The sequence below is a fragment of the Schistocerca piceifrons genome, chromosome 7 (genome assembly GCF_021461385.2).
Source record: "Schistocerca piceifrons isolate TAMUIC-IGC-003096 chromosome 7, iqSchPice1.1, whole genome shotgun sequence".
NCBI lineage: Eukaryota > Metazoa > Arthropoda > Insecta > Orthoptera > Acrididae > Schistocerca > Schistocerca piceifrons.
The window spans coordinates 119,904,355-119,918,257 of NC_060144.1; positions in this window are offsets into that span (position 1 = coordinate 119,904,355).

Below are 13,903 nucleotides of genomic sequence, written 5' to 3' on the forward strand. Positions count from 1 at the left end.
ACAGGCATCTTATCCGCATGGCTGTAACGGATCGTGCAACCACGTCTCGATTCCTGAGTTAACAGATGGGGACGTCTGCAAGACAACAACCATCTGCAAGAACAGTTCGACGACGTCTGCAGCAGCATGGACTATCAGCTCGGAGACCATGGCTGGGGTCACCCTTGACGCTGCATCACAGACAGGAGCGCCTGCGATGGTGTACTCAACGACGAACCTGGGTGCACGAATGTCAAAACGCCATTTTTTCGGATGAATCCAGGTTCTGTTTATAGCATCATGATGGTCGCATCCGTATTTGGCGACACCGCGGTGTATGCACATCGGAAGGTTCTATTCGTCATCGCCATTCTGGCGTATCACCCGGCGTGATGGTATGGGGTGCCATTTGTTACACGTCTCGGTCACCTCTTGTTCGCATTGACGGCACTTTCAACAGTGGACGTTACATTTCAGATGTGTTACGACCAGTGGGTCTACCCTTCATTCGATCCCTGCCAAACCCTACATTTCAGCGGGATAATGCACGACTGCATGTTGCATGTCCTGTACGGGCCTTTCTGGATACAGAAAATGTTCGACTGCTGCCCTGACCAGTACATTCTCCAGATCTCTCACCAACTGAAAACGACTGGTCAATGGTGGCCGAGCAACTGCCTCGTCACAATACGCCAGTCACTACTGTTGATGAACTATGGTACTGTGTTGAAGCTGCATGTGCAGCTGTACCTGAACACGCCATCCAAGCTCTGTTTGACTCAATGCTCACGCGTATCAAGGGCTTTATTACGGCCACAGGTGGTTTTTCTAGGTACTGATTTCTCAGGATCTATGCACCCAAATTGCGTGAAAATGTAATCACATGTCAGTTCTAGTATAATATATTTGTCCAATGAATACCCGTTTATCATCTGCATTTCTTCTTGGTATAGCAATTTTAATGGCCAGTAGTGTACCTAAACAGGTTGAATGTGACTTCCATTGGTTACGGTGAAATGATATGATTATATTGCTGTATCGGCTGGAAGACCCCATCTGGGGTTGTTCGGCTGCCTGGAGCAAGTCCTCCCTTTTGACGTAACTTCAGCGACCTACGCGTCGATGAAGACTTCACGAAACACAAACACCCAGTCCTCGAACGAAGAAAATCTTCGACCTCGCCAGAAATCGAAACCGGAACCACTCGATCTAGAGCGACGCTGACCTACCACGACCTGTGGACACTGGCTATGTTCGAACATCCCGTCTGAAGTCGATGTCTTGGCAAACTCGCTACAGCATGTCAGGCGTAACTAGTTCAGTTGTGACACAGTTTCTTGCTCTGAGCCCTGCTAGAGAAATCGATAAGGATGAAACGAATCAAGAGGTGTCAGGTCCGGTGAATGTAGAGGCCATGCGCACAGGCGCACTTCGATCAATCCATTTACCTGGAAGCGGACGACAGTGAGGTAGTGCGGCGGTGCGCCATCTTGCATGATGAAGGTCACGCTGCGTTCTTAGGCAATCTCGTCAATTAGCGGGATTAAAATTCTTTCCAGCGCATGTAGGTACGTTGTTGCATTGATTCGTCTTGCTCAATGCACAAAAGACGTTACTTTTGGGCTACCGCAAACGTGTTATAAAATTTGTCCAAATTCTACAGCTGTGTTTATTAACTTTACCACCTAAGTGAAAAGTCGACTCATCACTAAAGATAGTGATTCCAGTGAAATCTTAAGTCATTATTCAATTGATGTAACATTACCCCGGGGATGCTCTTACGAGAAATCCTATCATTTATTAATGGTACATGTTCGGGTTTCTGCCGAGTTGTTGTTTCCATTATATGCACAATATTTCGACAACCGACCCAGTCGTCTCCTTCAGCTGTTGCGAGTACACATGACAACGAAACTCGCAACAGCTGAAGGAGACGACTGGGTCGGTATTCGAAATATGTGCATATAATGGAAACAACAATTCCGCAGAAACCCGGACACATACCATTCATCAGTCGCGCCGAGGAAACCTGAAAAATCAAGTCCTATCAGCGTTTTTTAGTACTTGGACCATTGTTCGCCCAGCTCGCGAGAAGCACGCTAGGTCGATTTTGTAGGACTATTAACAAAGTTTGTCTCACTCGGTCTACGACGTCTTCAGGCATATGAGGTCTATCTGAGAGTTTTTTTGGGCTACACGAGCACCCAGTTTGAACTATACTATTATGCCACTCACAAATGGTAGACTAACCAGGAGGATCTTTACCACACTCAGTCCGATAAGTGTGGTGCACAGTTGTCGCAGACTTAGATCTATCAAAGCCAAACACATAGCCAGCAAGCTCGTGACGAGTGAAGGCAACCATCATTGCTGCAGCTGTCGCTGGTGCTAGAAGTGGTGTGGTTCGACATTATCGTATTACATGGGCCAAAACTTGATGTATATTACTTGGCGTACCAATACTAGTCTGTAAATAGTATGATTAACTTTATACGGCTGTTCGAAGTTGTAAACTCCGTTTAGAAACACCCTGTGCGTACACTTATTCCCGAACATGTTTATTTTTTTTGTGTTTCCTTGTGTTGCTGCTTCCGACACGAAGAAATTGAAAGCAAATTTTGTCACTCAGGATGCCCAGTCCAGTCTGAGGTTTTTGACATTCCTCAGCAATATGAACAGTCCCAGTCAATAGCAGTGAGAACTCCTGCCCAGTTGACTCCGCATGGATGCTGATCCACCTCCGGCAGAGGGCGTTCAACCGACCAGGCTGTACTCTGGCATGCTCAGCATCGAACCACACTGTGGATGGAGCTGTGTGGCCCGTTGCGGACATGCTGACAACGTGGTTGCCATCCCTTACTGTGGTTGCCAGCACTGTTCGTGTGCCCGCTCGATGCTCGTTGCTTTCCTATTTATAAAGTAAGAATATCTATGGAGTGAGAGTAATGTACTGTGAAGGTCGCCAATATCAAACTGAAACTGTCAAGTCACTTTAGTACAACACTGTTTGTTTACATTTCGCACTAAGACACTTGTCTTACATAATTATCTGAAACCTAATCTATCTGAAACCTTCCCATGTTTCCAGGTATCTTCCACGAACACAATCATCTTCCATTATTTTTAAAGTAAGCTTTGCCAATGATTAAACTGTGCTCAGTGCAAAATTCTACGTCAGTCTCCCCTTTCATTCCCACCTCCCAACCTTCCCCTGTCCATGTTCTCCTACTATTTTTACAACTCTTGTTTTTTCTGCTATAAAATTCCAGGTCTCCATCACAACTAAATTTTCGCCTCCCTTCACTAACTGATTAACCTTTTTCGTCATCTCCGCATTCTTTCAATCTCTTCATCATATGTGGAGCCAGTAGGCATTTGAATTTATACCACTGTATTATTGTGGTTAGTCCCCCATCTTCGCTTCGCTATTGCATTCACTATACCGTTCATAATAGCTTACCCACATATTTATTTTCTTATTCATTATTGCACCCACTCCTGCATTACTCCTATTCGCATTTATATTTATAGCCCTCTACTCACCTAGCCAGAGATGATGTTCTTCCTCCCACCGCACTTCACTAATTCTCACACTCTGTAACTTCAACTTATCCATTTCTCTTTTTAAACTCTCTAACCTATCTATCCAGTTAAGGGACCTAACTTTCTAAGTTGTAAATCTGTAGAATGCTTCCTTGATGGCAACGTCTTTCTGAGTTGTCACTATTCGTAGATCCGAATGAGAGACTATTCTATGTCCAAAATACTTTATCCAACAGGGTATCATCGTCATTTAAACATACAGTATAGCTGCAAGCGCCAGGGAAAAAATAACTTTCAGCCGCTCACAGTACTAGCATAACAAAGACATGTTTGCTAATGTTACAACGCCAGATCAGTCAGTTATCCAGAACGATGCCCTCGTAACTGCTGGAAAGGTTGCTGCTTCACCACAAGCTAGTCTAGTCTCTCCTTAATTACCTAACCGTTGTGGTTCCATCTACGTCCTGCGTATCATTGGGGCACGCAATCCAGCTCATCTCGGTATGGTCAAAGTTTCAATGGTTAATCTGCAAAAAGTCTGAGGCTATTACTGAAATTATGTACCACGTCATTAATGCGCAACATGAACAGCAAGGGTCGCAACACACTTCCCTGGGGCACACCAGAAGTTACTTCTCTGTTTGCCTGTAACTGCCCATCCAAGGTAACATGCTGCGTCCTCCCTCCCAAGAAAACTTCAATGCAGTCACAAATTTCGTATGATGCCCCGTATGATCGTAAGCTGATCCAATAAAAAAATCTGTCGTCCTCTTAAACGAGCACACTGGTATATTCGGGGCCATGTAGATGGTGTAGATCTACCAGACGGTCATGTGACACTTCACTGCTGACGTGAGACGTGACAGTAAAGTAATTAGTATGTGACAGACGGCTGTATCGATTCAGCACTGCAAGGTAGGTCGACGTTGAGACGTAACAGAATGGCAGAAAGCAGATATCGTATCTGGATGCTCCCCTGACCACGCCGTGAATGCAGTTATTCAATGTGTTATACATGGATCATCCAGTGCACTTACAAGCAATGCTGAATCGCTTGTAGACATGTAACATGGCGTAAGACCAGAGGTCGTAAAAGATATACTGGTCTATCTGTCCACCTCAACTAATTTCCGAACGGACATCGCGAGGGGAATTGCATGTGGTATACAGGGACGGGACGAAAATATGGAAACACCGCGAGATATACCCGTTTGAACATAAATGCAGATGCTAGCCAAGCCTGCACGTTGCGCTGTTGTATTAGAGCACGAACGGCACCTGTGTGTGCAATGTGTATATTAAAAAAAGACCTGTTTCAGCCAAAATATCAGCTATTGCATCAGATATTGCACAGCACTGAAGGTGTAACATGCCAGACGTTCAGTGAAAGCAGCGATGTTCCACCGCCTGAAAAACCGACACCAAACAGTGAACTCATATTTGACAATGTCGCAGTGAAAAACAGTGAGATCCGGAAATATTTCTGCTTTTGTCGTCGTATGCTACTCGATACATTTTATTTGAGTCAGACATACTGAAGGATCCCGAACCAGCTGGCCTGGAATAATATGAGCCTTATGATAACTTCCAAATAGGAAAATCTATATTTAAAAGACGTTTACCAAGTTCCTGCAGGAACTGACATCTCATTCAATGAATTCGTAACAATATGCAGGGGTTTCTAGAATAACTCGCAGTATGACTTTCAGGCTATTGATAAAATGAGGAAACTGAATGAGTGCCACTGCAGACCATGCAGGCTACGGACAAATTCACACAGATGCAATGTGCTCATCCCAATGTGATAAAAAAAATGTGTGTGAAATCTTATGGGTCTTAACTGCTAAGGTCATCAGTCCCTAAGCTTACACACTACTTAACCTAAATTATACTAAGGACAAACACACACACCCATGCCCGAGGGAGGACTCTAACCTCCGCCAGGACCAGCCACACAGTCCATGACTGCAGCGCCTCAGACCAATCGACTAATCCCGCGCGGCCCCAATGTGATAAAGCAGAAGCCAAACATATCTTACAGAAAATAAAAAAAATCGAGATCATCAACTCAATATTAACGGAATTAGACAGCGGTGTAAACGCAGTCGGTGCGAAAGCTGAACCTTAACTGAATGACAGAATCCAGTGAAATGAGCAAGATATCAACACAGGGTTAACGGAGTTAGGTGGGATTATTGTGGTGTGCGTACTGTAAGACCTTCGGTACACACACCATCAGATTATTTGACTTGTCGCTCTAACGAAGTAGGCGAGTGTCAGCAATATGTCTCGTGGTCTTATCGTGGCGTGTTTATCTTCTGCCGTTAGGTCAGACGATAGAAATGCCTCTTGCACGCTTAGAGTAGCAGATTGACGGTGACCAACTTTAAACAGAACTTGATTAATTTTCACACACATTTATTAAAATAATAATAAGCATAAACCTTACTTAACTTGATTCTGGATGCTATTTACAATTGACAATCTGAAGTTCCTTTGGTCTTGGTACGTTAATCTTATTCTGCATTATGTCTGATACTTGACAAAGTGTCTATACATTTATTTTCATGGCTGTGTACAGGAATATGGTAATCTTATTAGGCGCAGACTGAAACTTGAATACAGACTAATGCAGACTGATTAATCGGAGGTCTGTACACTCGTTATAATACCTCGCGAGTTCAGGTATCACTGCGCGAGTGTGATCCGCGAGGAGAAAAGGTTCTACGTTAGCAGCAATCTCATTAGCTGCGTTACATATTAATACGCGGATCGGCAGAAGCAGAATTTGGTCCGTCTTTATGGCAGCGCCATCTCGTAGAGCGGAGACGGACGAGCGCTGCGCCTGCGCTGTTGTGCTTAGCGGGGCGCGCTCTAGTGGGAAAGTTGTGTACGCGCTGACTACGCGGAACTATGTACACAACAATTATCAAGGCAGCAGCTACGAAAGGTGAATCTCAGGTTCGGCAGTTGAATGAAAGAATATCGAGATCTCGAATGACAAACGCAAAGATCAACAAGGCTCTAACATAGACTGTAAAGGCACAAAAACCATTAGACAGGATAAGAAATTATGTAAAAGTCGCGGAAAGAAAATCTCAGAAAGAAGGGAATGAATCCCTTCTGAGGTTACTCAGTGGAAGAGCTGACAAGCTTGAGAAAGTTATGTATAAGACTATATAAAATGTGTATTATCTCGAAGTATGAGTCTGTGGCAGAACTGTAGATACTTTAATGTGATAATTCAATGGTTAGTACTACCTTACGTCGAAACTAAATCTGTTCTACGGGTTCAAGGTTATAGTAGGAATGTAAAACGTACTGTGTGAAGTATCATCGCGTTGACGCACACGGCTAAAGGCTTTATCAACTGTTCAATTTAGGAAAACTTCTTATGCCCTTTCTGGAGACAGAATAACAACATGTATTCCATAAACAATGGTTGTGTAGAACTCAGCTCGGACTGTTCATCCACAAGACCCAAAAGTTGGTGGATACATTAATGTAGTACTGCTCTATTGATTTTACGTTAACATCTGGTCCTAAGGACTGTTGGATGGTGTTCAATCGTCAGTACCAGATTCGTGCCGTAATAAATCTACTGCTTATGTTGGCTGTCCTGTGTAGAACGCAAAAAACTTACAATTTTGGTGAGGTTTTGTTAGCTCTATGCATACATTTCTTTAACCATTTGCTTGGCAACTATTTTGTGTGTGTGTGTGTGTGTGTGTGTGTGTGTGTGTGTGTGAGAGAGAGAGAGAGAGAGAGAGAGAGAGAGAGAGAGAGAGAGAAAGAAAGAAAAAGAGAGATTGTGATGATTTGGTGTTCTGTTCAAGAAGTTAGCGCAATATGCTGTTTAAGTTCACTCATAAAACAACGAGACTTCAAGAGAAATGAAAGGTGTATCAACGACTAAATAAGTAAACATCATGAACTTGAGAGACGCAATTACGTCAGCCTTGTGAAACTGTGTGAAACATATCAAACTGTTACGATTACGATCATTACAAATTTTCGCAGAGTTGAGTCATTCTTTGGCTTTGTTAAAAAAAGAAGAACCGCTGGAAGACTAAGATTTCTTGGAAGATATTAACAAGCCGTTATACCACTAGCACCAGTATTCGTCAGTTTCCTAGTTGTTGTGGTTTTGGAGGTATAGCAGAAATGGGAATGGTGATGCTTTTGGATTTTTGCAGAAATGGGAATGGTGGGCATATCGTAAACCGCTCTTCGATCTGGTTGTCAGTATGTTTTGGAACATAAAGTTAGTGTTCGTAACTTCTGGTCGATGTTAAATACTGTTCCAAGATGTCAAACACGAGTAAAATACAGAATATTTATGTGACATTTATGACTGAACTGATGAGTTTCTAGCAAACAGTACGTTGTTCTTAACGGTGGGTGAACTCACTGTGCTCGTTCACGACCCTGGATTACATAACATTTATACACATATAAAGATGGCGATGGTATCGCATACAGAACGTGTAAAAGGACAATTCACTGACGGAGCTGTCATTTGTACTCAGGTGATTCATGTGAAAAGCTTTCCGACGTGGTTGTGGCCGCATGATGCGAATTAACAGACTTTTAAAGTGAAATGATAGCTGGAGCTACAGATGTGGCACACTGAATTTCGGAAATCGTTAGGGAATTCAATATTCCGAGATGCACAATGTCAAGAGTGTGCCGAAAATATAAAATTTCAGGCATTATCTCTACCACTGGCAATGGAGTGGCCGACGTCCTTCCCTTAACGACCGAGGGCAGCTGCGTTTGCCAAAGTTGTCAGTGCTAACAGTTAAGCAACACTCCGCGAAATTACCGCAGAAACCAATGTAGGCCGTGCGATGAACTTATCCGTTAGGTCAGTGCGTCGAAATTTGGCGTTAGTGTTCTATGGCAGCAGACGATCGACCTGAGTGCCTTTGCTAACAGCACGATATCGCCTGCAGCGGCTCTGCTGGCACGTGACCATATCGGTTGGACTCTAGACGACTGGAAAACCGTGGGCTGGCCAGACGAGCTCCGGTTTCAGTTGGTAAGAGCTGATGGTAGGGTTCGAGTGTGGCGCAGACCCCGCGAAGGCATGGACGCAAGATGTCAACAAGGCACCGTGCAAAACTGGTGGTGGCTTCATGATGACATGGGCTATACTTGCATGGAATGGACTGGATCCTCTTGTCCAAATGAAAACTTGGAGACCATTTGCAGCCATTCGTGTTTTTTTCATGTTGCCAAACAACGATGGGACATTTATGGATAACAATGCGTCATGTCACTGGACCACAATTGTTGTTTTAGACTCCAGGGACTCTGACGTTCCGCCTGACGAAGCCAACGAGGATTGTCAACAGACCAATAGTGCATATTTTGGCGATTTACCTGGCCATGTTTGTTAAATCCGGCTTCATCGGCTGATACATCTGCAGTATTCTGTCTAAATACCTACGTAGAAAAGTTAACACGATTTGCGTAATCGTTTCCGCGCAGCTATTGATCAAAAAAGATGTGACAGGGTGGAACCTATGTCGATGTGGAATGCATAGGAGTGTGGTGTCACCGCTAGACACCACACTTGCTAGGTGGTAGCTTAAATCGGCCGCGGTCCATTTAGTACATGTCGGACCCGCGTGTCGCCACTGTGTAATCGCAGACCTAGCGCCACCACCACGGCAGGTCTCGTGATACGAGAGAGCACTCGCCCCAGTTGTACGAGAACCTAGCTACCGCCCAGTTGTACGAGAACCTAGCTACCGACCAGATGTAAGAAGCCTTTCTCTCTCATTAGCCGAGAGACAGAATAGCCATCAGCTAAGTTAATGGCTACGAACTAGCAAGGCGCCATTAGCCATACAGTGATTGAACTTAAAGTCTACTGTGTATCGTCAAGATCGATGTACTACCATGATATTAAAGATAAGTATTAATCCTGCTCCGTACTTTTCTTCCTAACATTAATTACGTATCCTGTTCCAGTACTTCACGCCCGTCTGCGTTAGTCTAGCGTGCATTTTCAGCCATCTCCACTTCACGGTGTCGGCCCAGATACCCGACACAACAAGGAGACTTGCCATTTCCTTGTGGTTCAAAATGGTTCGAATGGCTCTAAGCACTACGGGACTTAACATCTGAGGTCATCAGTCCCCTAGAACTTAGAACTACTTAAACCTAACTAACATAAGGACATCACACACCCATGTCCGAGGCAGGATTCGAACCTGCAACGCAGCGGCCGCGCGGTTCCACACTGAAGCGCCTAGAACCGCTCGGCCACACCGGCCGGCTTTCCTCGTGCGATTACGCGTGAGCTAACATGCGGATCAACTGCAACAGCAACAAGAACATTAATTTCCTCCTCTTCTGTCGTAACTTGTCGCTTGGTTGGTTGATACGGGGGAGTCGACCAAACAGCGAGGTCATTGGTTCCATCATATTAGGGGAAGGAAGTCGGCCGTGCCCTTTCAAAGGGACCATCTCGGCATTTGCCTAAAGTGATTTAAGGAAATAATGGAAAACCTAAATCAGGATGGGCGAACGCGGGTTTGAATCGTCGTCCTTCCGAATGTGTCCAGTGTGCTAACCACAGCGCCACCTCGCTCGGTTCGTAACTTGTTTCCTTGTGTTACGTTGTCCGGGTGTTCCACGTAACTGATTAAAGAGTCTGATAAACAAGTGCGGAGATGTTGACGTCTATTGGGATATCACGTTTTGTGTTATCGCGATGTATTGGAGAGTGTCACAGAAATGATACAGGGTTTGGGCTGGAAATCATTAAAAGAAAGGCGTTTTTCGTTGCAACGGAATCTTCACACGAAATTCCAATCACCAACTTTCTCCTCCGAATGCGAAAATATTTTGTTGACATTGACCTACAACGGGAGGAACGATCACCACGATGAAATAAGGGAAATCAGAGCTCGTACGGAAAGATATAGGTGTTCAATCTTACCGTGCGCTATACGAGATTGGAATAATAGAGAATTGTGAAGGTGGTTCGATGAACCCTCTGACAGGCACTTAAATGTGATTTGCAGTGTATCTATGTAGATGTAGATGTAGATATAGTGTACAACAATGACCTGCATTCTTCCTACACTCTACATACACCAGGGGCATTTCGCCCGTTTCTGCATTTGTAAATCCCACCGTCCACTCGCGACCTACTGCTTGGACTGTCACACACTAACTGACTAGCAAGTCGCAGTGCAGTCAAGGAACACACAAGCACACTGTAGGAAAACACGACAACAACATCGTACTTAGGAACTACGCGGGTGGAGGGCAAAAACAAGTGTCGGTGTGGAATCTTTTCGGGATACGATACCTTTTAAACGAATCGCACTAGAATTCTGCAGTAAACGCCATTGAGATTCTAATTCACCCTACTTTAGTCTGTTAATGTCAACGTTCCATTTGAAAAAGTGTATATTTGCACAAAAATATACTTTCTATGTATTATTATAATTTGTTTATTGGCTAACAATACGAGTCATGACTATCAATCCATCTCCTTCCCTGGTAGCTGAGTGGTCAGCGCGACGGAATGTCATACCTAACGGCCCGGGTTCGATTCCCGGCTGGATCGGAGATTTTCTCCGTTCAGGGACTGGGTGTTGTGTTGTCATTATCATTTCATCCCCATCGACACGCAAGTCGCCGAAGTGGCGTCAACTCGAAAGACTTACAACAGGCGAACGGCCTACCCGACGGGAGGCCCTAGCCACACGGCATTTATTTATTTATCAATCCATTCTGCGAAAACTGCACATCTATCGAACTTCCGATTTCTGCAATGTTTGCGCTGAAAGTTTTAGGTGGTTATCTCAGAGCCAATTTTTGTTTTCTGTGCCATGAATCTCGGAATAAGGAGCTGAAGCGAAGCTTTTATTGGTGTGTGCAGTAATCTTCCTCGCCCTATTCCCCTCCTGCAATCTACTGACTACCTAAAGAAGTGTTGCCGGTACACGGTGAAAATAAAAATTTTTGAATAAATTCATTCATGCGACGAAGTAACATGCAAGTTGCGCTCCATGCAATACCAGTAGAGGTACATTGCTGCTGAAGAGAAGCAATTCTTAGGAGTGAAGAGCGGACACGGGGAAAGGGTTATCAGAAAACTGGCACTGACCTTTGTCGGCCCGAGGTGACGCCCTGCAGCAGGTGACAGGGAGAGAAAGGGGAGGCTCGGCGGCAGAGCAGGTGTCACGCGGCAGGCGCCGTGTTTACAGGGCCGGCCTCCGGCGCCCGCCCACGCATCGATCTGAGCAGACAGCACGGAGCCAGGCCGGCCACAGTCGCTGGTGTATATATATATGTACATACCAGCCGCTCGCCAATCACGGCCTGGCTCCCATCTGTCAAGGGCACCCGGGGCGCCGCACAGTGGGTCAGAATCCCAAAAAGCTGGTCAAAATATAAGTAGTTGTTCAATTTGTACCAAACTTAGTATGTAAGGGTTTACGGAGTTTCTGATTAAGAATATGATATCAAAAAGTGAAAAAAACAAAATGGCGGACCCAAGATGGCTGGCTCTATGTACACTACTATCATTTTTTACGTATAAAAGTAATTTTTAGGGAATTATCGAGGTTACTGATGATGACAGAGTTCAAAAAATTTAAAAATGGTGGATCCAAGATGGCGATCAAAATCTATGTCTTTTTATTTATTTATATTTATATATTTTTATGCATATAAAAGTCAGTATTTAGGGGTTATTGTAGTTAATGCTTAAAAAATAAACCAAAAAAGTGGAAAACTCGAAGAAAGGACCAAATATAGGTTACAAGATGGTGTAAAATATTACAAAAAATTATTTCATTTTAGTTACAATTATTTATTTTGTAAATTTTTTATAACTTAATTTACAAGTTTTCATTTTCTTATTCTTTTTCATCTTCTGCTTCAACTGAATCGTCATCATCCTCAAACACTGTTTCCTCATTATCTGCAGCTGCATCTGAATCTTCATAGTCTTCCGCCACAGGAACTAAGATGCACCAGGAATTGCATGGCGACGACTTTGAACGTCGTGTACAGTTCTGCCACTGGGCACAAGAGAAATTACGGAACGATGACAAATTTTTTGCACGCGTTCTATATAGCGATGAAGCGTCATTCACCAACAGCTGTAACGTAAACCGGCATAATACGCATTATTGGGCAACGGAAAATCCATGATGATTGCGACAAGTGGAACATCAGCGACCTTGGCGGGTTAATGTATGGTGCGGCATTATGGGAGGAAGGATAATTGGCCCCATTTTGTCGATGGCAATCTAAATGTTGCATTGTATACTGATTTCCTACGTAATCTTTTAGCGATGTTACTACAAGACAGAATGGCGATGTACTTCCAACATGATGGATGTCCGGCACATAGCTCGCGTGCGGTTGAAGCGGTATTGAATAGCATATTTCATGACAGGTGGATTGGTCGCCGGATCTGACGTCCCCGGATTTCTTTCTGTGGGGAAAGTTGAAGGATATTTGCTATCGTGATCCACCGCCAACGCCTGACAACATGCGTCAGCGCACTGTCAATGCATGTGCGAACATTACGGAAGGCGAACTACTCGCTGTTGAGAGGAATGTCGTTACACGTATTGCCAAATGCATTGAGGTTGACGGACATCATTTCCAGCATTTATTCCATTAATGTGGTAATTACAGGTAATCACGCTGTATCAGCATGCGTTCTCAAAAATGATAAGTTCACAAAGGTACATGTATCACATTCGAACAACCGAAATAAAATGTTCAAACGTACCTACGTTCTGTATTTTAATTTAAAAAACCTAACTGTTACCAACTGTTCGTCTAAAATTGTGAGCCATATGTTTGTGACTATTAAAGCGTCATCTATCACAAAGCGAAAAAAGTGGTCCAACTACAACATTCATATTTCTTTACGCACTACACGAATATGTAATAAAAAATAGGGGTTCCTAATAAAAAAAAAAGCAGTTGATATGCGTTTGACCAATGGCAGCGCCATCTAGTGGGCAAATCTTAGCGCCATCTGGTTTCCCCCTTCAAGCTAGACGAGTTTCGTTCGTTGTAGTTTTTTCGCTTGACGCTTATTTCGTGAGATATTTGGCCCGGTCAAGATCAATGGACCACCCTGTATAAGGAGCGTCAATGGCATCAAATGTCGAGTGATCACCGCGAAGGACTCGGACGTGCCACTTATTCGTGTGAGACAGCGTTATCAGCATCTGACAGAGTTTGAAAAGTGCATCATTGAGGCTGGCTGGTCGTCGTTCTATGTATGGATCTTTGGAGCATTCAGATGTGACAGTGGTCTGATGTTGGACTGGATGGAACCTAAGGGCAAGCGTACTCATCATCAAGGTTCTGGTCGACCATGTCTGACCAC